The following is a 25792-nucleotide window of genomic DNA, read 5'->3' on the forward strand; positions in this document are numbered from 1 at the left end:
TGGCGCCGACATACCAAAATTCAGAATTAAGCTGAATCTGGAATGAGATCCTACATACAGCAGGGGACATAACTCTGCTGCACAGTAAATTTGAAATGAAAAGTCAGTGCGCTTCTCAATCATATTGTTTGAAAAACATTGAATGGCATTCCAATTCCTCCACTGTCACGGGGATGGTGGGGTCACGTGGACTGTCATGGCCTAATCATACCATCTCACTGGTACATGTTTTGCTGTCAATCAAGGCTACTAGTAGCCCTGCAAACAACCCCCAAACTCAAATACCAAATTATCTGTGAATTTGACAAAATGATCATAGAAGTGCCTATCAGAGGATTTGAGTTTTACAATTGTTTAATAACCCCAACCCTAACCGGTACACTAACCCATCAAATTAAATCAGGTCTATCATCATAATGTGTCTGAAAAGTTATAGTATATAGATATAGATCTAATTAAATATAAACATATATAATAAACAAAAAACAACATCACTGATTTTAAGTGAGTGAGTGAGTATGATTTTACGTCGCTTTTAGCAATATTCCAGCAATATCACGACAGGGGACACCAGAAATGGGCTTCACACATTGTACCCATGTTGGGAATCGAACCCAGGTCTTCAGCTTTATTCACTAGGTTACCCAACAACCCTAATTGATTTTAAGAAATCAATGAACACGAACATGAACACGAACATGAACTTGTGTTACAACATCAGTTGAGTTATATACACAGACAACCACAAACTGTCACCCGGCTCCATGTCACTCACACTATCAACCACTTATTATAGCTGTCACACAGCTGTCTGTCATAAAACAATATTCCTTCTCCATTCAATCAAATAACTGATCACCACTTCAGTAGCCTAAGTACAAAAAACATATGACCAAATGCCATTCCTACCTCTTGGAAGTCTAAAAAACCTTGTTCTGAAATAAATCGGAAACATGCAATTTGTCAAGCTGACATAAAACCAGGAACTTGTTCTTCAGATTTGTTGTTTAACGCCGCACTCAGCAATATTCCAGCTATATGACGGCGGTCTGTAAATAATCGAGTCTGTACCAAACAATCCAGTGATTGACATTATGAGCATCGATCCACGTAATTGGGATTGATGACATGCATCAACCAAGTCAGCGAGCCTGACCACCCGATCATGTTAGTTGCCTTTTACGACAAGCATAGTCGCCTTTTACGGCAAGCATGGGTTCCTGAAGACCTATTCTACCCCGGAATCTTCACGGGTCCCTGGGTCTGAAATGAATCGGAAACAAGCAAATTTGTCAAGCCGACATAAAACCAGGAATTTGTTCTTCAGATTTGTCCCCCTTGTGTGGGAATCTCAACAATACAATTTGTCAAGTCCACATTAAACCAAGTTCTTCAGATTTTTCTCCCAGAAGATGAAATACCTTTTTTTCAGAAGCACGAATGATTGGGATACTTGCTCTTGGCAGTGGTTAAAATCCCATTAACTGATAGAAAACAAAAACATATATATTTTGTTTCTTTGCTGAGGTTTATAATAGCAGCATAGTTTATTTTGGCCTGGTTCAGCAGACTTTAGGCAAAGTCGGCAATTCAACAAGTTACCAGATAAATCTGTTAAGAATCAGAAATTTGCCAGCTCAGAAATTATACGGTAAACTTCTACCTCAGCATAGTGCATGATGGTCTGATTGTCATGGTCCAGACAAAGAAAGATGTTAACATTCCCCATCTTTTGATGAAACACGCCAGTACCTCTCCATTTAACTTTTCATCTAAATGTCTCAGTGTTTAATTTGCTAAAAATGTTTAAAACACAAAAATCAATAAAGCATCCATTTTCCGAACCCATGAAAACCAACAACATGGTCTAACAATCATCCCCTCAAAAAGCTTTTATTGCAATTACGAAAAGAAATTCATGGCCAAGACGGAAAATATACGTAAACATCACCATACACCAGTGGAATAAATTGCGGTTCCCTGTTTTTGTCTTGTAAACGATGACATTTGTGTTCCTTAGCCTATCACAGCTCTTCAACAAGAAGTCTGGTGCAGATTGCAGAGTCCAACAGAACACATAAAGTGTATGTAGGACCAGTAAATAAGCCTTGCTAAATGATCCTCTCCCAGCTTCATCATGGAGCTTGTGGATAATGCTATAAACCCACAAATTCCTCAGATAAGGGAATAAAGGCTTTGCCTCAGTCTGTCTCCTTCCATACCACAGCACATTGTAATAAATAGTTTCGGTGAGATTCGTCCGATTACAGTTATTTAGGAGTTGAAACAGTTAAGAAAAAACAAAGAATATTTTCAACAGGATGATGATCCGGAGCCAGAACTTAACATTTAAATATCTAATCTGGCACAACACACAATTTTCATGATGAATACGACAAAAAATGTTTGTTGAAGTTTTGCCTCACATGTTTGTGACTCCACCCCATAATAAATTATTTCCAAGAAACAAAAAGTGGTCTGTTGTTTTTAAAACGAAAATGGAATGTTTTAATTATTATCGTGAGGTGGGTCTACAGTGGTTTGGTTTGTTGTTTAACACCGTACTCAGCAATATTCCAGCTATATGACAGGAGTCTGTAAATAATCGAGACAATCCAGTGATTGATATCAAGAGCATCAATCCAAGCAACTGGGATACGATGACATGCATCAACCAAGTCAGTGAGTCAGACCACCTGATCCCATTAGTTGCCTCTTATGACAAGCAAAGTCGCCTTTTACAGCAAGCATGGGTTGCGGAAGACCTATTCTACCCTGGATCTTTACGGGTTGGTTCTACAGTGAAATTGGATGGTACTTACGCTCGCATAGCGTAGGTCAAGAGTGATACCATGAGGATCAGCTGAACAAAGCGATCTTAGCGCTAAGGGGATCTTTTCTTGTGTATCATGTCGCTGCGCCTTGACTAAATGCACTAAACTACTAAAATGTACAGCAAACTGAAGACAACACTGTGAGTACTGTGTACAGGTGGAAGATACGAGGCAGAGGACGCTCCTTCCACAGTGCCCATAACTCCCGTACCTTAACATAGACATACGACAGTCGTAGTGCTAATGTTGTTTTGTACAACGGCATTCTGCTGAACAATGAGGCTTATCCTGGCTTCACTATGTTGTACATGTGTTTCTTGTCTCTCGCCACAATCAGCAAAGTCCCAGCTGTATCCAGAGAGCCTCTCATGAGTGAGTATTCTTCTACGCCGCTTTTAGCAACATTTAAGCAATATCACGGCGGGGGACACCAGAAATGGGCTTCACACATTGTACCCATGTCGGGTATTGAACCAGGGTCTTCGCCTTGTCAAGTGAACACTTTAACCACTAGGCTACCCCACCGCCCCACATGAGCCTGTAGATAATTAAATTTGGACCAAAAAGTTACTGATTGTAAGAGCATGTTCCACTCTATCAAGGAACGATGAATCTCATTAAAATCAGCCCTTTACCAGATACGATTCCTCTTTGCATCAAGATCTGGGGACATCTATTATCAGAGTAAGAGATCGAGGAGTGATGACAGGCAATCAGCCATGTCATCAACATCCAATTCAATCCAGTCACCTTTTAGAACAAGCAGAGAGTCAATGACCCTGATCAACATCCAATTCAATCCAGTCACCTCTTAGAACAAGCAGACAAGTCAATGACCCTGATCAACACACGATTCAATCCAGCCACCTTTAAGAACAAGCAGACAAGTCAATGACCCTGATCAACACACGATTCAATCCAGTCACCTCTTAGAACAAGCAGACAAGTCAATGACCCTGATCAACACACGATTCAATCCAGTCACCTCTTAGAACAAGCAGACAAGTCAATGACCCTGATCAACACACGATTCAACCCAGTCACCTCTTAGAACAAGCAGACAAGTCAATGACCCTGACCAACACCCGATTCAATCCAGCCACCTTTTAGAACAAGCAGACAAGTCAATGACCCTGACCAACACACGATTCAATCCAGTCACCTTTTAGAACAAGCAGACAAGTCAATGACCCTGACCAACACCTGATTCAATCCAGCCACCTTTAAGAACATGCAGACAAGTCAATGACCCTGACCAACACACGATTCAATCCAGTCACCTTTTAGAACAAGCAGACAAGTCAATGACCCTGACCAACACCTGATTCAATCCAGCCACCTTTAAGAACATGCAGACAAGTCAATGACCCTGATCAACACACGATTCAATCCAGCCACCTCTTAGAACAAGCAGACAAGTCAATAACCCTGACCAACACACGATTCAATCCAGCCACCTCTTAGAACAAGCAGACAAGTCAATGACCCTGATCAACACACGATTCAATCCAGTCACCTTTTAGAACAAGCAGACAAGTCAATGACCCTGACCAACACCTGATTCAATCCAGCCACCTTTAAGAACATGCAGACAAGTCAATGACCCTGATCAACACACGATTCAATCCAGCCACCTCTTAGAACAAGCAGACAAGTCAATAACCCTGACCAACACACGATTCAATCCAGCCACCTCTTAGAACAAGCAGACAAGTCAATGACCCTGATCAACACACGATTCAATCCAGTCACCTCTAACAACAAGCAGCAGATTGCTGGAGGCTGTTTTGACCCACTCCTTTCTCTGGATCTTCACCATTGTGGTAAGCGGGTGAGGTTATTGAGGGAGGGTTCTAAATATGCTTATTATCGTATTATCTGAAGTCATGGTCACTGAGTTTCACCGAGTGCACACCAAACACCAAAGATAATCAGCATTTAGGCCTATAAATGGTCAATACTCATTAGACAAGAGACCATACTAGTTAAAGGTGGCAATTTTCAACAATCAATACAAAGGAATTTGGAAATCCTGTGATTCTTCCCGTCTGGGACAACACGGAGTTGAGCAAGAAATGACTGCTTGCAGATGGGCATCAGTACGTGGTGATTGTGTGAACGCGAACACAGATCCTAATTACCTATCAGGACCTGGAGCAAGGTCATCCAAACCATCCCCTCGGAACGGCCAGTTGTCAGAGTACAGCCTCTTTCTGGTTTGAGGTCCATTGTGCCCTTGGGCGTTGTTCGTCAACATGAAAAAGTTTGGTGGAATATTCCGGTTGCATGCAGAGAGCAACCCTTGGTAGTCCTGCTGATTGTGTGCTGTGAGTAAACATGGCTTCAGCAGGCAACTAATCCTGTGCCATGAATGTGGAATATATGTATATATTTTTTTTATTATGTTACCAAAAACCTCGGCAAGTCTAGATCAAACTAAACCAAGTCTGGTCTCCATGATTCCACATATAAAAACAGCAGAAGAGGAAAGGTTTGTTTGTTTGTTACAATTATTTTAAAGAAATGTTTTCATAGACTAAGTGTTAGTCTTGGAGGCAACATGAGCAGGTGTTTGGCACAGAGGTACCCAGTCAGTAACTACTGGTTACTCATATTGGCATATTAGTTATTAGTCATTAGATATTAGATATTAGTCATATTAGTCAGCCTTTCTGACTTTGTTGATGTATGTCATTGATCACAATTGTGTGGATCGATGCTCATGACGTCAATCACTGGATTGTCTGAACCCTTGAAACATAGTGGTAAATGTGTTCAGAGTTAATAAGAAGTTTCCATCTATAAGTAAGTAAACACCACTTTGAACAGAATGTATCATGGTGTTTTAGGAACAAAGTGATGCAGCAGGTAGATAGTGGGCCTCCTGGCTCGGATTGGTGACAAGGAATCATTAATGGGGTAAAACAGGGATTCAAACCCTCAGACAGCAGATCATGGCAGCCAAGGGACACAACTCCATGACTGACCACTAGACCCCTGTGTGACCATTATTGGGCACAAAGAATTAAATCAATCATGCATTTTCACAATTGAGAAATCAGTGTCAGAAGTAGATTCATAATATATTACAGAAACAACCCATGCGATGTCATGATCTGATTTCTTTCTGTAGTTGGACAACAATCATGCAGATATTTTGCTGGTGCAGGGAAAATCCAAACAGTTTGTGTAGGCCATCTTCTGGCACATGAAGTATCCGGGGCAATGACGTCCAGCAAAATACCACCCATTCCATATAAAATACCTCGACATTATCTACCAGTGCCTGACACTGTTCCCACGGCTAGTATATGTCCAGGTTGCTTGACATCGAAGGAAGAGATAGGATGGGTATTTCAGGTCATATTTGTGTTCCTGTTTGGACGCAACACAATGCCATCAGTTCTTCTCTAGATTCATCATGAAGCTTTATGGTTTTATACCCGTGAAGTTCCGGGTTACAATAGGTCTTCAGCAACCCATACTTGCCGTAACAGGGGACTATGCTTGTCCTATGAGACGTCTAATGGAATCGGGTGATCAGGCTCGCTGATTTGGTTGATGCATATCATCGATCCCAATTGCGTGGATAGATGCTCATAATGTCAATCACTGGATTGTCTGGTCCAGATTTGATTATTTACAGACTGTTGTTACATAGCTGGAATATTGCTGAGTGCGGCATTAAACAACAAACAAAAACATTACGGAAAGTCGTGAATTGCAAACTTTTCTCACACAGCTGCTACTGGCGTAGTGGAAACACGGTATTTTCACTTTGGGAAATAAGGTGGCAAATGATATAGTCTAGAAATTTATGAAGAGAAAAGTGTTGTCTGACAGTGTTGTTGGTAGTACTACATCAGGGGATCTCTATAGCCACCCAGCAAGCACCTGACTGGAGAGTTGGTTGATAAAAGGGCTTACATAAACGAATCAACATTCTATTTTATGGTTATTGGTTCCCTATTTGATTTTACTTCAGGTTTCCATCCCTCAACATCCACACCATCCTGACAACCTCCAACAATATCCAACAACATCCAACAATCTCTAGCCCTTTCCAACAATCGCCAACAATCACCAACAACATCCAACAATTTCCAACAATCTCCAACAATATCAAACAACATCCAACAATTTCTAACAATCTCAGTCGTAAGTCCCATATTCTACCACAGACTCACTGTCATCTTAGTCATCCATAGTCTAACATAGACTTGCGATCATCTTAGCACTACGACCATTGTAAGTCCCATAGTCTAACACAGACTTGAGATCATCTTAGCACTACAACTGTCGTAAGTCCCATATTCTACCACAGACTTACAATCATCTTAGCACTACAACTGTCGTAAGTCCCATATTCTACCACAGACTTACAATCATCTTAGCACTATGACAATCATAAGTCCCATAATCTACCACAGACTTACGATCATCTTAGCACTCCGACCACTGTAAGTCCCATAGTCTAACATAGACTTGCGATCATCTTAGCACTACAACTGTCATAAGTCCCATATTCTACCACAGACTCATGATCATCTTAGCACTACGACCATTGTAAGTCCCATAGTCTACCACAGACTCATGATCATCTTAGCACTACAACTGTCAAAAGTCCTATATTCTACCACAGACTTACAATCATCTTAGCACTTCGAATATCATAAGTCCAAAATTCTAACATAAACTTACGACCATATTTGTTCCAAGATAGCTTGACTATCGTAAGTCAACGTAAAAGAATGTGAATTGCAATTGTCTTAATGCTAAGATAATTTTGTGTCCACGTGGCCCCAGGTCTTCAGCATGATAAAGAAGCCCTTCAACCCATCGCCTATCAAACATGGACACATAAACCTCCCTTGCCTCCGTAGCACAAAGCACAATCATGTTAACATTTGTTGCTACATCATCACGTTCATCTGATCCAAAAGTTGCAACACAAGCTCTCCCCGGTTGAACTTTCACACGTTGGTTTCCGGCGCTAGTTGTGATTGGCGTTGGATGAGAGTAAATCAGTTATGACACTGACACAATCTTGGCTGCGTTGCACCTATTGTCTTTCACAGGGTTAGACACAACAACTGTGATAGTCAGGCCTCCACCGACCTCTTGGCACAACACATTTGTCTGTTATTAGCCTACAAACACTCAATACGTCTCTTGCTACCTCATTATTATGAAGCTATGATTTGTCTTTTACAAAAACATACAAAAAGTTATCAGTAGATCTCTGGGGTAAAATCATTCTGTCTGATTGCTGCACTAATTTATATTCAGTGTGTGAGTATAAGTGAGTAAGTGAGTGAGTGAGTGAGTGAGTGAAAATTTAAGGTCATGTCTGCAAATATCTCTGCTAAATTGTGACGAACAAATTATGCATTTATACTATACAAAAATCCTGTCGTTGAAGGACAGTATTACAACTAATAATGGCAATATCATGGCGGGGGACACAAGAAATGGGCTTCGCACAATGTACCCATGTCGGGAAATGAACTCGGGTTTTCGGCATGACAAGGAAACACTTTAACCACTAGGCTACCTGACCGCCCTCCTATTCAGAGTATGTGCTGCCAAATAACAGACAACCACTGTATTAATACTATTTTTAATTTCATATTTGTGGGTTTTAGGGAGTATTTGAAGAATATTAACTTTTGACACATGAAGCCAATGGCATAACAAGAGTATCACATGATCAACAACACCTGCGGATATGAAAACACAATTTGATCTTATAATCCACACACACACAAGAGGTTTCTGCGTCTACAAAGCAATTCCTTTTTGATAACAAAATTACAGATTAGTCTCCTCAACAAGTTCCCTCATTTAAAGAAAACATATTACTGAACATCACACCAAGGTCAAAGTTGCTACACAGAGGTCAACAAGGTCAACCGATAACCATATTTTTTCATTTGTGTAAGTGACAATGTTTATTTGCAAAAGCTGATTTAGATGTTGTTTTGCTAACCGACCCAATGGAGCGCCCTGATTACATCCCCTGGAGAATATGAAAGATTTGTGAATTTGGAAGCTGTTTCCAAACTTTGCAAGAATCTATGGAGCTACTTTACACCAGGGCACAGACAGTAGCGAGCCAATATCTGACCAAATTTAATTATCCATCTATCTAGATGGGCATAGAAGCAGATTACACTAATCCCCTTATCGACACAAGTGCAGTACTGCTCTTAAAGGGGCGCTACCAGACCAGCCGAACAAACGAGATTGTGTAAAATGGGTTCGTGGTTCACGGTCTCGCCTTAATTTATCAGGTACTTGTGACAATATTAATCTCTTTACGATCACCAATACCTCGTCAATATCGGTTGTATAGTCCGTCTTGACGATGTCATCTCTGTAACCTCATTCTGATCTCACACTGTCGGCCAATCAGACGTTTACAATCTGTCTCTTGAGAAATCAAGCTGTTTGCGATCTCCTTACATACCTCAAAGTAAATTTCCCTCAGGTTGACCAACAATTGATGACACTTACTCGGCATTGTAAAATAAACTTTATCTTATCAAGGAAACTATTCCAATCACTGGCAGGAGGATTTTACCTGGCATTTTCTCATTCACATGAGACAGTTTTATCATCATCATCCTCGCACTGACTTGTAGCTTACAAGGAGAAGCTGCCAATCTGAGTGAGTGAGTGAGTGAGTGAGTGAGTGAGTGAGTGAGTTAATTGCTGGGTGAAAGAATGAATGAGCGAATGAGTTAATAGGTGAGTGAAAGAGGGAATGAGTTAATTGAGTGAAAGAGTGAATGAATGAGTTAATTGTTGAGTTAAAGAGGGAATGAGTTAATTGTTGAGTTAAAGAAGGAATGCATTAATTGGTGAGTTAAAGAGGGAATGAGTTAATTGAGTGAAAGAGTGAATGAATGAGTTAATTGTTGAGTTAAAGCGTGAATGAGTTAAATGATGAGTGAAAGAGGGAATGAGTGAGTGAATAAACATGTTGGCCAGTGAGCCAGCGATTGACAGAAGACATTATGCGGAGTTATTCTATTAAAACATAAACTTTCAAATTATCAGATGACAATACAAGAATTTCGAGAATTCTTCCACCTTCAGTGATTTATGTTGACTAAATTCTACATATGTCCAAGTCAAGATAAATAGCATATTTCTACACGGAACACAGTGCAGGGGTGATTTTCAATAGCTTAAGATGGTATCACCGACATTACTCATTGAATGAAGTAGAAATGTTTTGACATCCGGCAACAGCAATATTTGATCGTTCTTATCAAAATAACCCTCAACTTGATCCGATATCATTCTCTCATCAAGTGCACGATTTAAAACCTTTCAAAATTCCTTACCAGAATATAAGCGAAAGTTCTTGATAGACTTGCACAAAAAAAAGACATGTTTTTTTTATGGAAACCCAAACACAAGCATAAAAGACTGCCATGTTTCTTCAAACTGGTCCCATGCATTACTACAAGGAGTCAAGTTTCCTGACTCGCCAACCGCGTCTCCACTCTACAAGCTCTTAACATCATCATAAAGTCTAAACACGATGACTGATCAGTCCAGTGAGTTCAAGTCCAGACAAACATGTAGCCGTTCATCTGTCCGTCACTACAAAGACGGTGGATGTTGCCACGACTGGGTGTCGAGACACATACAAGGACATTTCTAATCTTTTGAGCAGGACATAGGTATTGTAATCCTAAATTTTCTTTGGGTCCTTCGGATGAGGATCTGATTATTCATTCAGAAACATCGGGACTTGTGAGACAGGTTCAGTGTCACATTGTGCAGCAGAACCGTCTATTTCATGAGGGAAAAAAATAAGTGAAGCAGATCTTAGCCATTTACATCTTCACAGACAAAATGAATATAGTGCGATGAACCAAGAATCATAGCTGATGTAAATCTGGGTTTAAACTCAGGACGAGCAGATCCTGACATTTAAGGGAGACAACTCTGCATAGCAAATTATGGCGCCTAGGAAAACTTAAGACTTGAAATTATGCAACATATTTTGGGGGGCCAAAAAAATACACATTTCTCACAACATAGACATCAAGAATTCAGAAGCTTCAAAAATAGATCATTACATAAGAAACTGACAAAATATTCCTCATTCCCATACTATCAGCATTATTAGCGTCAGAAATCATTAACTATTCGGGGAAAAAATGCCCTAGTTCCCCATATTACTGTAAACACATCTAATAGTGTTGTGGCTTTTCAGAGATGTTATCATGCAGGATCTATCAAGCAGTAAATTAGTGTATGAATATAGCACCATGGGCCATGTTTAACATCACACCCGACCAGGAGCAGCCACAACGGAATGATGAAGCCTGCAAACTGTGCTGACTGACGGTTGTGTGTTGTTCTGCTCGTCACCACTGCCCCCACTGGCATTGTCTACACCAATAAACACAGGAGGTCAGGTCAACAACAAACAAACAAACAAACAAGGTTCAAGATAAAGACTATAGAACACTGGTTATTACTAATAGGTAAATCTTTACTCTACAACTTTGGAGATACAGGTCTTCTTGTTGCATTTTTCATAGTCTGGCTCCGAGACCCTGGAGAATACATAAAAATTGGAATCCAACTCGTCTAGCATGATTGGGCAAGTCACGATTGTCTGAAATTAAGATGAATATGGTGCGATGAACCAAGAATCATAGCTGAGGCAAATTTGGGATTTGAACCCAGGACCAGCAGATCCTGACATCTAAGGGAGCCAACTCTGCATAGCAAATTATGGCGCCTAGGAAAATTGAGACTTGAAATTATGCAGCATATTTTTGGGGGCAAAAAGATACCTTTATTTCATTGTTCTGGGATCCATTTGTATTATAGGTCTCCTTATTGGATTTTCCATAGTCTGTCTTCCAGACCCTAGAGAATAACTTAAAAATGGAATCCAACTCAAGTTTAGCATGATCTGGCAAGTCTATATTGCCTGAAATTAAGCATTGTTCTGGGCTCCATTCGTATTTTCTGTTTAAACATGAAAACAGCATTATCACTATCTCACCGCCATGGGGCACATTAGAATTCTGTTTGTTCATATAGTATAAGCTCTGAATATAAACGATAAAAATGCTTCCTATAAAGCCTTAAGAAGAGACAGGCACTTGGGTCGCTTAATGTCATTGAAAAAATAGTTAAATATAAAATAAATACACACAAAAGTCCTCCTTCTCTGGAAAAAATAACTCGGGCTTGATAAGTATCTCTTAGATAATCTAACTTCAGTAGTTTCTGAGAAAACCTGTCCCTTTTGCAGACACGATGCATCAAGTAAAATAACATGGATCAAGGGTCGTAACTCTGTAAAACAATAATTGACGGGACCAGTTTTTGAACTCATTCTTGACAATTATGTCTAAGACAAGCATGCAAACTTTTATTCATGTAACTCCATCAGCTTCTGAGAAAACTTGTCCCCGTTTCGCACAGTATGCACTAAGATCAATAGCACAGAGCAGGGGCCATAACTTGGTAAAAAATGAATTTACGACATCAATTTACAAACTCATTTGAGATGATGACCAGTGTTTAATATTCATTTTTCTAAAAAGAAACTTTGGCATGGGATACGAAGATGACTATTTCTGGGACCCTCTAGTAAACATCCTCCAGTCAGGGATGAGCTACACAAACTACATACCTATACCTTCTCATACTTTGGTTTGGAATAAACATACCTCCCATTAAACAATTTCTTTATGTTTGGAAAATTCAGTGTAGGTACACAAACAAAACCAAGGAATTAAATTTGTCTGACCCTACAAACTTGTAAAAGTTCATCTGATGATTGAATTTTTTTCAGACAAGTTGTAAATCACTTACTGCTCTAATTAAACTATAAGTTGTTAATGAAGTTTAATTACAATTTGCTAGATATAGAGACTACTTTATAACATTACTATGACTGTCAACTTGACTTAACCTACAGGAACAAAGCAAAAAGTGAACAGGCTAACTAACACCCCCGACTTATCCAACATTTTTCTAAGTTCAAAACATGTGGAAAAGGCAATATTTTCTCAGAAAATTCATGTATCAAAATCACACTTTGCACTGTACCTCTCCTATTGGTACAGAAGGTGTTCCTCAAATTTGAAAAGAATCCATGTTGCAGTTCTCAAGTTATAGGTCGCATAAATGTTGAAGTTAAAAAAAGACTGAAACATGTATTAACAGTAACGTCAGGCTTAACTACCTGACTACAGCAGGTATCTTCCTATCTTTCCATGGCAAGCAGATTCTGGTGCCAAGACCAAGCACCTGCCAGAGCACCTGCTGAAGCACCCCCTCCCCAGGCCCCCCACACAGGGGAACCACGGACACAGCCACTGTAGAAATTGCCCTGACTTCAGTGTTAAAGTGATCATTACCTGGGGGATTACCTTGAGTGGCAGGGTGTAGGTAGTCATTAGGGTCTCGGGGGAGATGGGCGATAAGGATGAGGGACAGACATGAGTATAGGCTGTGTCTGACCCACACAGGAGGGGGGAGGGGGGATCTTGCACAATGATGTGGTTGTGTGGGACCCCTCTCGCAGGTTCCCCTGTTCTCTGACAGTGACGAGGATGCTGTTTAGTCGAAGAAGAAGCACAATACAAAAGTCAGAACAGTTCATGACTTGATTTGTAAATTGTGGCAACTGTGTTATTGTGGAGGATTAAGAAGCTGATCATATGTTGGCGTTCAGTTGTCACCAGTGCTAATGGGCTTGATCCCGTGACAGTGGTGTAGGTGGGAGGTAGTTGGGACATTCCTATTGCATTATGTACTCCTTCCCATTAGTGTAACTGGTCGGGAAAAACATTTAAGTACATCCAAATTTCTAATGCTGCAAACATTTGGGAATTTAGGGTCGATCATTGCTCCTGTTGGGTTTCTCTACTTATATCATGTTTTTTTAATTTCTTAAAATCTTACTCATTCAATAGAAAAGGTGGTATTGGGCATATTAAACATGAACATTTGTGTTATAATGTATAGATTTAATGAATAGTCAGTCATCTAATATTAACATTTGACATCTAATTCAATATATATTTAAAGTTTTAATTTATCGTTGCAAAAGTATAGGGTAACTCTTCACCATTGTTTACAATCAATCATAGAAACATTCATTTTTCTTTTATTTCGATAATGCTGTACATTTTATATCATTATACTTAATTTATCAACTGGGGCTGTCCCCTATACTAGTGGTTAAAGAGTTTGCTCGTCACACCGAAGACCTGGGTTTTATTCCTTACATCTGAAGACCAGGGTTTTATTCCTTACATGGGTACAATGTGTGAAGCCCATTTCTGTTGTCCCTGCCATGATATTGCTGGAATATTGCTAAGACTTCAAAACCATACTCACTCACTCACTAACTTATCAGCTTAAAAAAAGCTACAAAGAACAACTAGATGATGTTTTAAGAAATCATTATCTCATCCATCACAGTCTCTTTCCACTGCAAATACCTGCACACCATAATGAACCTGTTACTATACCATGACTTTGTTGGTATTGCATGCACATAGGTAGACAGGCCTGATGGTATTAATACTCTCAACATTACCGCAGGTTAGTGTCAGTGCCAGGAGTTTAAGCAATAGGTTTGCAGGGAGACACAATGAATGTGCTCACTGGCAATAGCACAGGGAAGGCAGGAATCTCGCTATGCTGATCATTTGGTGGTAGAAGGCTTGAAATGAGATGTGTCAGTGACAGAGATGATCACATGGGCAGATGAGTGAGTCCGACTGAACACAGACAGCTCTGGTACCCAGCGTGTGAACGTCGCAAGAGCTCACTAAACCAGGGCCCTGGTGCACAAAGCGATCTTAGCTACGACTATTGTAAGCCGATGTTGAACTATGGGAGTTATGATTGTCATAGCGCTAAGATAACTTTGTGCAACAGGGCCCAGAACAGTAGGATACCACTGCTTACAGTGAGTGAGTGAGTGAGTGAATGAGTGAGTGAGTGATTGTCATAGTGCTAAGATAGCTTTGTGCAACAGGGCTCAGAACAGTAGGATACCACTGCCTACAGTGAATGAGTGAGTGAGTGAGTGAGTGAGTGATTGTCATAGTGCTAAGATAGCTTTGTGCAACAGGGCTCAGAACAGTAGGATACCACTGCTTACAGTGAGTGAGTGAGTGAGTGAGTGAGTGAGTGGACCTTGGTGCCAGTGTACAAATCAACCTTAGCTTGATTTCTGTCGAGTTACAATCGCCTTAACACTAAGATTGCTTTGTACAACGGCACCCTGATCTAAAATCAAACACAAACCATTTTCAACAAGCATGTTATTGCTGTCGTGATCTTAAGACATAATAACTCATATATCACCTCACTGAGAGTCCTGTTTATGTAAATACCATAATTCATAGAATACGCAACCCTCCTGCAACATAGAAGACCACATAGATAATGTGTTTATTCTACAGTCGCATTTAGCTGGATAAGATGATAAGTCCAAAGTAAACCACTTGTGGAGGATATCAGTGGAGTTCTTGTCCAGGAAGAATTTTAGTTGTTGTTTTACGCCACAGTCAATCACTGGGCACACGTTACAAAGATTACGGTATTTCAAGAGCAAATGTCTGGTTAAAATACAACACTAAGTGAAACCCACTCACAGAAATGCCAATTCTTAATTTGTGTTTTTTTAACTGTAATACAGACCTCCACACCATATTGTTAGGAATGTGCACCCCTTTGAATTTACACAATCCACACTACAGAATTCAAATGAAAACCCTAGTTAAGATTCCAAGAAAAAGAACTGCACCAGAAATACGAAAACAACCTGTCATAAGGAATGACCAGAATTCTTGCTGTTTGCATAATTTGAATATCAGCCAGCTGTGTGAGATATACCATGTCTCCCGGTCACCAGAATCTGGCGAGAACGACTCGCCCCGTGTACCAAACATTACGAGATAATTGTTTGAACATGTCGCGAGTGGTAACAATGCTCGCACCATGACCAAACTTACTGCATTATTTACACCTGGGTTTGTGTTTCACGCCAAATGGTATTCAGTCTCAGAAACTTGCGTGTGGGAAGCATTAGCTGATTGGCTGTCTAAAATGTGCTGTGTTATTTCTCAGATTCGGGTAAAACATTTCAATTTCTTGTTTCTGTTTGCTTGTTACTTGCCTGGGTGCTGTTGGAGAGTTTACAGTGATATATATGACAAATGTTACTTGTGTCCCATGTGGGGCGCACTCAGACATGGGCCACAGCTTGCCATCAAACAAAAAAATTTGCAAAGCATTTGTAACATATTTTTTTCAATGGTTATGTCATTTTTTGCATTTTTTACTGACAGAGTTCAATTGGCTTGTCAGCACGAGGCAGCAGAGAGGCTGTACCGCAACACACCAAGTCATTGGAGGAGAGGGTTGGGGGGATGCGGCAAATGCCGATTATATTTTGACAACACAATTAAATTAAATCAAGGCAGGGGCAGACGTAACCATGAACATCACTTTCAAATATCTTCTAAAAAAGAGCCTGTCACAACTTGTAAAACATGCTCAGTCTACATTAGTGCCATTTAAACATGTTAAGCATCCTGCTCATAAAATGCACCCCCTGGAACTCTTCCATATCTATAACAGTTCCATCCCCACTTAGTAATCCTAGGACTGGGAACAAGGTCATAATGTACTTATCATACTGTTATAGACCGCCTCTGTGGTCTAGTGGTAGAGCGTCCACCGGGAGAGAGCGGAAGGTCCGGAGTTTGAACCCCGGATGCGTCATACCAAAAGACGTTTCAAGATGGTACTTGTTACCCTGCCTAGCACACTGTCATAGACTGCCTCTGTGGTCTCTATCCTGAGAGCAGAAGATCGGAGCGGGGGAGCGATCCCCGGCCATGTCATACCAAAATATGTTAAAAGATTCTACTACTCGTTACCCTGCCTGGCGCTCGGCATTAAGGGGCTAAAACAAGGACAGGTCGGCTTGGAGTCAGTATTCTGTGTCTGATTGGGGTATTGATGTTAAACTGTGGCATGGTATCTCAGTGGGCACTAAAACATCGCATCAGTCCATACTAGTGCATGCCTGTTGCTATATAAGAGCAATGATGTTGGACGTGACGTTAAACCCCATTTCACCTCACCTCATACTGTCATACTGCCGAGTACTGTTAAGTCCTGGGGAGGGGTGTTTACAAGGAAGTGCTCACCCTTTTCACAGATTCCTTTACATGTGAGCCTATTTTAAAAAAAAATGTTTTAGATGCCATCATCAAGTCTGGACCACACAAACCAGTGGTTGATAGCATGACCACCTGATCTCATTAGTCGCCTCTTATGACAAGCATAGTTGCCTTTTACGGCAAGAATGGGTTGCTGAAGGCCTTTTCTATCCTGGATCTTCACAGGTCAAAGCCTATTATCTCATGTTAGTTTGGAATATGGCAAAAGGTGGCATAAGCACCAAATGAACCCACTAGAATACCTATTGGCCTTGAAGGACTCCTTCCCTGGCATGGCGGGAGATTGTGTTCGTGCTCCTTCATGCCTTCACCATAACACACATTATTTGTTTCGACAAAAACAAAGAAAATAAATCAAGCAGTAATCAAACTGTTTTTAAAGCTTAGGCAAAAAAAAAATTTTTTCGAAAATATTACAATCACAAAACTATAGGATGGCACTAAAATCTGATTCCAACAGAACCTAAGTCACAACAAATACCTGAGATGACATTTTGAATCCAGTAAACCAAATTCAACACGTCACTGCCAGAGAACAATAAACGTCTGTTATCTGCCGAAACTGAATCCATCGGGCGTGAAGGCAAACTAGTGATGAAAATAATATGAATGGATCACTGAAAATCTGTGATGACACCAGGTGTTCGCGAAAAGGGTAAGCCTGGCCTGTTCCACTTGTACCACCCGCCATCATTTTCATAAAAAGAGTATTTGTTTGTTGCCTAACGCCGCACCCAGAAATATTCCTGCCATACGATGATGGCCTGTAAACAAGCCATGTATCAATATAAGTTCATTGGGCTCTGGGTGGATTTGAACGAAATGCCAGGTATGTGCTGTTCACCAATAAGTCAGACTGAGTGTTTCAGTAGGCGTCAGTTGGGTCACAGTTGTCTCCCCTTGAATAGCTGGGCATTATTGGCTGTTATCACATGGCTGAGATGTAGGAACCAATGACTTGCTCCGCATTCTTCTTTGACGACAGCTTTATATCTACTGTAGGCTAAGCTTTTGATTACAAGTAATGTTTAGATCTGGGGCCTATTGAAAAGTAATAGAGATAGAATGTTTCTTAGGAGAATTGAAAACCACCAACATAAATATTTTGTGACATTATGTAACAGACACACTGAGGGTGATGTCATATTACTGATTAGCACACACTGACAGTCTAGTGCAGAACAGGTTGACAGCTTTCTATAACTATTATTTTCAAATTGTACAGTTAACTATGGTTATAACGAACTCAAAGCGACCACTAATTTTAGTTCGTAATAACCTTAGTTCATTATAACCATATATTCAGCATATATATACAACAAATGGCTGGGACTAAAAGATAAGTTTGTTATATCGGTCAGTTCGTTATAAGTGTGTTCGTTTAGTGTAGTTTAATGTAGTTTACTGTATTTAATTTTCATAAACAATAGTTAGTTTGTTTCTGAAAATGTATGTTCCAGAAAGTGTATCATTCATTCAAAACACTTTGCTGCATTCATAATCTCATAATAAAACTACACAAGTATACGATACTGACAATCAGGTCATCATCCACCTAAGGATGCTGAGCCATGAGAAATACTGGACAGCTTGCCCATCAAAACACAGAGACATGGATACTTCAATGAAATGACTGTCTTCAATTATTGCCAATATCTTCCACTCTTGTCGGATGAGCATTAAGCAGAAACCATGGCACGGGTATCACACCCTGAGATCACTGTCCACCCCCAGTATCCCCTCTAACCCACCTCCCCCATATCCCCCTCCCCCTCCCCAAACATCCCCCTCCACCCCCAGTACCTATAGCATATATATATATACAACAAATGGCTGCGACTAGAAAATAAAATTGAGATATCGGTCAGTTCATTATAAACGTATTTGTTATAAATATAGTTTACTGTATTTTATTTTCATAAACAATAGTTAGTTTGTTTCTGAAAATGTATGTTGCAGAAAGTGTATCATTCATTCAAAACACTTTCCTGCATTCAAAATCAAAATCAGTGCAAAAATCTTCCTCTCTTGTCAGATGAGTATAATTCAGAAACCCTGACACGGTATCCCACCCTGAGATCTCTGTCCACCCCCAGCACCTTAGACTAACATTTAGTCTCTGAAATCTTATATTACACAATATCCTTCTTGACTCTAAAAATTAAAAAAATTCCCGATGCTGATTGCTAGCTTGAGCTGGCTAGACTTGCTTTTGTATGCATTTCTAGATTATTTTTTTCTGCATAAAATAAATATATTCCAGTCATGGTGCAGGACTACCAGCACCTGCCTGGGACAGCCTGAAGCAGCCCAGTCCTCATACATCAAGTCCTCCATGCTGCAGCAGTGAATCAACATGAGTTGGTCAATAGTGGTTATCATGGCCAGGACTATGAAACATGATTAGGATTCTTGTGTACCAAGCTTGACACCTCCATCCATTAGACATCAACCAGAAAACAGAAAAATAGGTGAGCTACATGTCAGTTATACCCACCACCCATGTGCTATAAGGCAAAATATTGACCTGTAACCATCTTCCCGTGGCAAGGGAGTTAACAGACTAAAAAAGTCCAGTTTCCACCCTTGCTGAACTACACAGGAATTATAGAGTTATATTTTGGCTGGACAATCAAAATTGCGTAATGAAATCGATATCTGGTTCGTAGACTGACGTGTTATGAAATAGACATCTGGTTCGTAAAGTGCTGATCATGCAAATTTGCTAAGTAAGACCTGTTTTATTACAATATAGATCTTGATTATAGATCAGATTGTCTTCACTGTGTGCCACCATTTTGTTTGAAGCAAATGCAAGTGATATGACAGGTGCAATCTGATTGGTCTGTGGGACACAGAAGGGACATAACCCGCAATAGCCACAGGACGGACAGTTACTCATTAATTTCATTTACCTGGATCCTGGCATGCTGAAGGGATACAACTCTGCTTTGTCAATGGCTGCTCCTTACACATGGCCCCCATTAGCTTCGTCTATTTCATCCTTTATTATTACATTACATTTTCATTTGAACGTAACGGCAGTGTTTGTTGTTTGGGGTTAGGGTTTAATTCTGTTTGAGTCCCTGTTTGATGATAGTTCCGAGATGTTTGTTCTTAAAAGCTGTAAAAGACTTTTGACTTGGGGAAGCTTTGTAATGTTCTCCACTTTCCTCCTTGTTGTTACCAAAGTGTCACTCAAATCAACAAAAACTACCGACACAAACGCCAGTGATAAAAACATCAAACTTAACCTTTCAGTGGTACAATTCAATGATTCAATTTGAATCAATTTGAGACACACACAATGAAATCAATGATTTTCAATTTCTTAGCTGAAATGGTAAATGTAAGAAAACTTGCAGTTTTAACAGAAAAGAAAAGACTTAAATGTTTGTGATCTGTAAAGAAAGGGAATTTTAACAAATTGCACTCATAAAACAATTGTTTGTTACAAATGGACAAGGAAAACTGCATCAAGTTAGGAGTTTGTGCCGAAACTGTAACAATTGTTTGTGGCATTCTGTTGGGTAAAGAAAACTAAAACGTATCGTAATTTGACATATTGAAAGGTTGACATTAAAAACTTGGAAAAATGAGAAGAATGAGCAACATAACCTTTCTGTTCATGAGATATTCTGGTTTCTTTGTGAGTGAGTGAGTGAGAATTCCGTGTGAAAAGCGAACGCTGTAACTACTAGGCAGTCTTACTGCCCCTTTCATCATTCAAGAACAGCGTCTTGTAGAAACTGTTTGGGTTGTACTTGCTAATGTCAAGAGAGACATTTCAATAATGGTGTTTGATATAGCCAAGGCAATATCTGTACTGTTTCTCAGTATATATCAGAAAATATCCTCACTTATTAAAACATCAAATATTTGAGTGAGTGAGTGAGTGAGTGAGTGAGTGAGTGAGTGAGTGTTATCATCAGGAAACCAGTGGTTAACAGCATGTCTTTGGGCATCTTCTCTTATCCAGGGTATTCTCTCTCCATTGTATAATAATAAATAGCCTGGACCCATTCAGTCACAGCTTTGTTTTGAGCTTGACATGAACAGCTATCCAATCATGTCACTCTCACGCGCAAGACACATTCTGTGCTAGGTTAGAGACAGGAGCAGGCTAGGGTTGTTAGTGGAAATATAACACCCTTGATGGTAGAGGATGGTTATTAGGGTGCTCTTGTCACACTCTGTATCCTGCCAACATCAATCCCATCATATCTAATCTGTGCATTTATTCAAATTCATGCTAATTTGGTGAATTTCCTCAAAGAAATGAAGTGAGGATGTTTCTTTTCTGATTTGATACTGCCTCTCAAGAATATAAAATAAAATCGTATCCATCTCACATTTGTATGACAAATTTCTTCCTCCTGGAGGTAAAATGAAAATCTCTTCAATAATGGAGATCCTTTTATAATCTCACTGATGGAAAGGAGATATTACATGAGTATATCTCTCGTCTTTGAGGGAAGACAAGAATGTATCTCCTAAAGATGAACTGAATCTATCTCCTCTGTGAAGGGAGACAAGATGTATCGCCTCCTAAAGAAGAACTGAATCAATCTCCTCTGTGAGAGGAGACAAGATGTATCGCCTCCTAAACATGAACTGTGTTAGTTTGTTGTTTAACGACACACTCAGCTATGATCCAGCTATATGACGGCGGTCTGTAAATATTGTAAATTGAATATGGACCAGACAATCCAGTGACTGACATCATGAGCATTGATCAACGCAATTTGGGTACAATGACATGCATCAACCAAGTCAGCAAACCTGACCACCTGATCCTGTTAGTCACCTCTTACGACAGGCATAGTCACCTTTAACGGCAAACATGGGTTGCTGAAGATTAATTCTAACCCAGATCTTCACGAGTCTGCAAATAAGAGAGAAGGCAAGATTATCTCCTCTTAAAGCTGAGCTGAATCTCTATAAAGGAGGTAATACATGAATCTCCCTGTGAGAGGAATTGAGAAGATCTCCTCCTTGAAATATGTTAGGTGTTTCTCTCTGCTTCAAAGGAATTCTCAACCTCAAGTATTCAAGTCAGAGTCTTTCTTCTAAGTGAGTGAGTTTGGTTTTACGCCGCTTGTATCAATATTGAAGCAATATTATGGCAGGGACACCAGAAACTGCCTTCACACATGTGGGGAATCAAACCCGGGTCTTCGTCATGACAAGTGACACTTTAACCATGAGGCTACACCACTTTCTTCTGAAGTACAGTAAACTAGGTTTATAACGAACGCGCTTATAACAAACTGACCGATAAAACAAACTTATTTTTTTATTCCCGACCATTTGTTGTATGGTTTGTTCCCACTGTGCTGGCAGATAATTCGGATTAATTAAGATTAATCAAGTTAATTGGGGTTAGCCGTCATGCCTTGCTGCACTGCCGGCCCCAGAACCACTAACCATGTAGAGGGGTAGCACTTCAGAATCAACAAAATGACAACCAACAATCCCAACATTTACCGATTTATCAGTTTGTTTCAATCTGAAGAAACGATGACGGAAGTTACGATAAGCCAATTGGAATCGGGTGGTAGAAAACGACCCAAAAAGAAACAGTACTGCCAACTGCAACATGAACTTGATCGTCTAAAAATGGGCCTGGTTTCTGGGACACAATCCGTAATAGACATATGCTTTTCCCATCTTGTTGGGTTGTACATTATTGTATGTCTTAAATCAATAAATTTAAGAAATTCATAAATTGTGTTCAGTGCTCCTTTTCTATTGGACTAGAACTTGCCCCCACGATAATCCCCATTTTAATCCTTCTGTTATTAAAGGGTAGATTAGCTAAATTACCATAAACAATAGCTGCCGGCTCAGTGAGAACACCCCTGTTGTAAAATGCTGTATGTATGCTTGTAACAACCGTTTATTACGAACTAAAATTAGTGGTCATTTTGAGTTCGTTATAACCGTAGTTTACTGTAAATTAAAGACTCTCATGCTATTCTCATGAAGGATTAAACAAGAATCACTGAACCCAACTGAGAATCCTTTCATTATCCATATACAAGGTGAGAATCAGTCAATTAGTATCTTCTTCAGAAAGACACTGCTTTCTTATTGAGAAGATATCGGGAGAAAACTAAGTTCTCTTCTTCAGGAGATAAAAGATAAAGGAGTAACAAAGGCAGCTTGTTACCGGAAGACATCGAGAGAGGCACTGAAGGCCATGACCAAATCGTGAAGCAGAGAACCCGAATGTCCCCAATATGAAGTCAGGATTGTGGATCTTTCTGTTCTCAGACAACTACCTTCCATATCGCTCCCTTGTGATAAGGAGCCATCAATAATAGCAAAAGAGACAACAAATTATTTCCCCGTATACACAGTAGGTGTATTTAGCTGGAGCTGATGATTAACAACAGGCTTATCACGACTTCAGTGGAGGAATTGGTTTGAAGTGAGCAGCATTCCTACTCTATCACCCACAGTTGGAATTAGACACAATATCAATGATAAAAGTCAAATATTATTAACATACCCAGGGCTTCATTCATCTCTAAATGGTTGTACGTCTATTTAAAGAATTTTAATGTTTTTACCTTTACTCCTTCATGAATTATGGGCTTTTACAGCCATAGAATCTAACATCTTTTAGTCCACTAGTCCTTATAATGATAACATTTATCAAAACTCTTACAAATGGCAAATTTCTGCTAGTCCTTACGATACCTTAACTATTGGGAAGGACTACAGGGCTTTAGCCAATTTCTAACGCTGGTTTTAGTATCAGAATTCTGTAGGGTTTAGTGTGATAAATTTCACTGAATTACATTTTCAGTAAATTAAAAGATTAATACCATAATGTATTATCAACAGCATTAAGGGTGGATCATGATGAAAAAAAGCTTGATAAAGATACACAGGTCAGTCAGTATTTGATAAAACACATGGGCGGATACAGAGGCACCCCCCCTTATTTCAAAAAAAATCTTTATTTCTGTATAAATTACCACCAAAGACAATAAATAGATCTTAATTGTGCACCCTCCCTTTTAAAAAAAGGTGTCTCCGCCCATGAAAATTTTAGCAGTGGCAGTGTTTTGGAGAAGAGCCTCTCATTAGAAGGCTGAAGACGCTCCAGCTTGACGACGGTGTCAGAATCTATATTGGGTAAATATAACTGCAATAAGCCAGAAGGTGTTATCCATGAAGTTGTGTTTTCTATATTATTAACAGGCATTGCATTTTTATGACCAAATTTAGCTTTCAGATAGATATCTTGAATAAAAGGGTTTGTTGTATGAAATGTAATTAGATGTGAGATGTAATTTTTAAACACACTTTTTCCATGATCCTTTTCAAATACATGACCATTATGTTCACTCCCTGCCTGTATCTCAAGCAGTTTAATGTTTCTTGAATATATTTTTTATTTTCATGGTTATTTGTCATTAACTGTATCAACAATTGTGTGAAATATTTGACTCCATGCCTCAGTCCTATGCCGAGGTTTCAAGACTTGATCACATAATCATGCTATCCCTAAAGGTATCCACTGTGTCCTGATTAGATTCCGTCACATTAAGGTATACCAGGTAGCCTTTCTAAAAAGGGAAACCTAAATATCTATCTTCTTTTTATGAAAATTGTCATCTCAGAGAAATAAAGCGATCTGACAGTGTACAGTCGTTTGTCACCATGTACCAGGATCTGCCGCAACCTGTATGTGTTTAACAATTACCTACCTGCTTACAACACAAAAACACATTATTTAAACCAAATCTAGACAACAAACAAAACCCATCCTCGTCTAGCTCACAGCTCCATCACCTAAACAAGTTCACAACAAACAAACGATGAGAAAAACCTTGAAGCAAATCGCACCTGTTCAAGAAAACAGAAAAAGAAAAGTCACAATCAAGTGTTACCTTCCTACCTGAGATGAGTGAAGGTATAACTCCGTCCTTAAACACAATCGGTGCTAATGCTAATATTCCTGATCAATCTCGTCCGATCGTAATCCAAGCAAACAGAGGGACATATATAGCAGCACCTCTCACTCTCTTCCTCAGGGTACCTTTAATGCTGGCGGAGCTACTCACGCTCTGTGGATAGAGTGGAACAGGCTACCGCTGATAAATTCATTGAGAAAAGTCCCAGCTCCCTACAGGAGTCGGGAGTAGCGGGCACTGTTGAGAGTAGAATGCCTGTCTCCCTCTGCCTACCTCCCTCATTATAAGGCTGTGTCTTATATCATCTATCAACTAACAATTACAACTACATTGATTTCCGAACGTTACGCTGGTTGCTATGTAGTTGTATCACACCCCCTGGTTTCGTTCCAAAACCAGCCATAGGTGATGTTTTCCACACAACAGATAAGGTGATATTTTCAAGCATGTTTTTATGAAGTGATACATTTTGTTTTTTAGTGAACAGATGTATGTTATCTCTGGCTATAAAAAAAAGCAAATTATCTTGCTACCGTCTTGGAAATGTAAATTTCAGATCCAACAAACTCTAAACAGTTTGGATGGGCGAATGCTTGAACCTTTAATGATGCAAGTTAGACTTGCAGTTGTTCCCTGTAGAATATAGGTATAAGTATATATGCTATTTACTCTAAACAGTCCATCCACAAACTAAGCAGTTTCTCGATTTCCTTATAAAACTACCAGGTCTGTTAAAACATACCCACTCTCATTCACTGATGCACATCACTGGTTGGCA

At 39.7% G+C, this 25792-nt stretch overlaps 1 protein-coding gene across 2 annotated transcripts in view; it reads right to left on the reverse strand.

Annotated features, from left to right (window-relative positions):
- Positions 1–25202, reverse strand: part of LOC139452343 (uncharacterized) — a 111922-nt gene extending 86720 nt beyond the window's left edge. The window contains exon 1 of one of the 2 annotated variants that reach the window (XM_071233788.1): positions 24999–25202. The gene's annotated coding sequence lies outside the window, so the exon portion shown is untranslated. Of the gene's footprint in view, positions 1–24990 lie in introns of both variants that reach the window. The other variant, XM_071233789.1, reaches the window with a different exon arrangement.
- Between the last annotated feature and the right edge of the window lie 590 nt (positions 25203–25792).

Source organism: Haliotis cracherodii, unplaced genomic scaffold, assembly GCF_022045235.1.
Source record: "Haliotis cracherodii isolate W230 unplaced genomic scaffold, xgHalCrac1.p SCAF_9, whole genome shotgun sequence".
Classification (NCBI taxonomy): Eukaryota; Metazoa; Mollusca; class Gastropoda; order Lepetellida; family Haliotidae; genus Haliotis; species Haliotis cracherodii.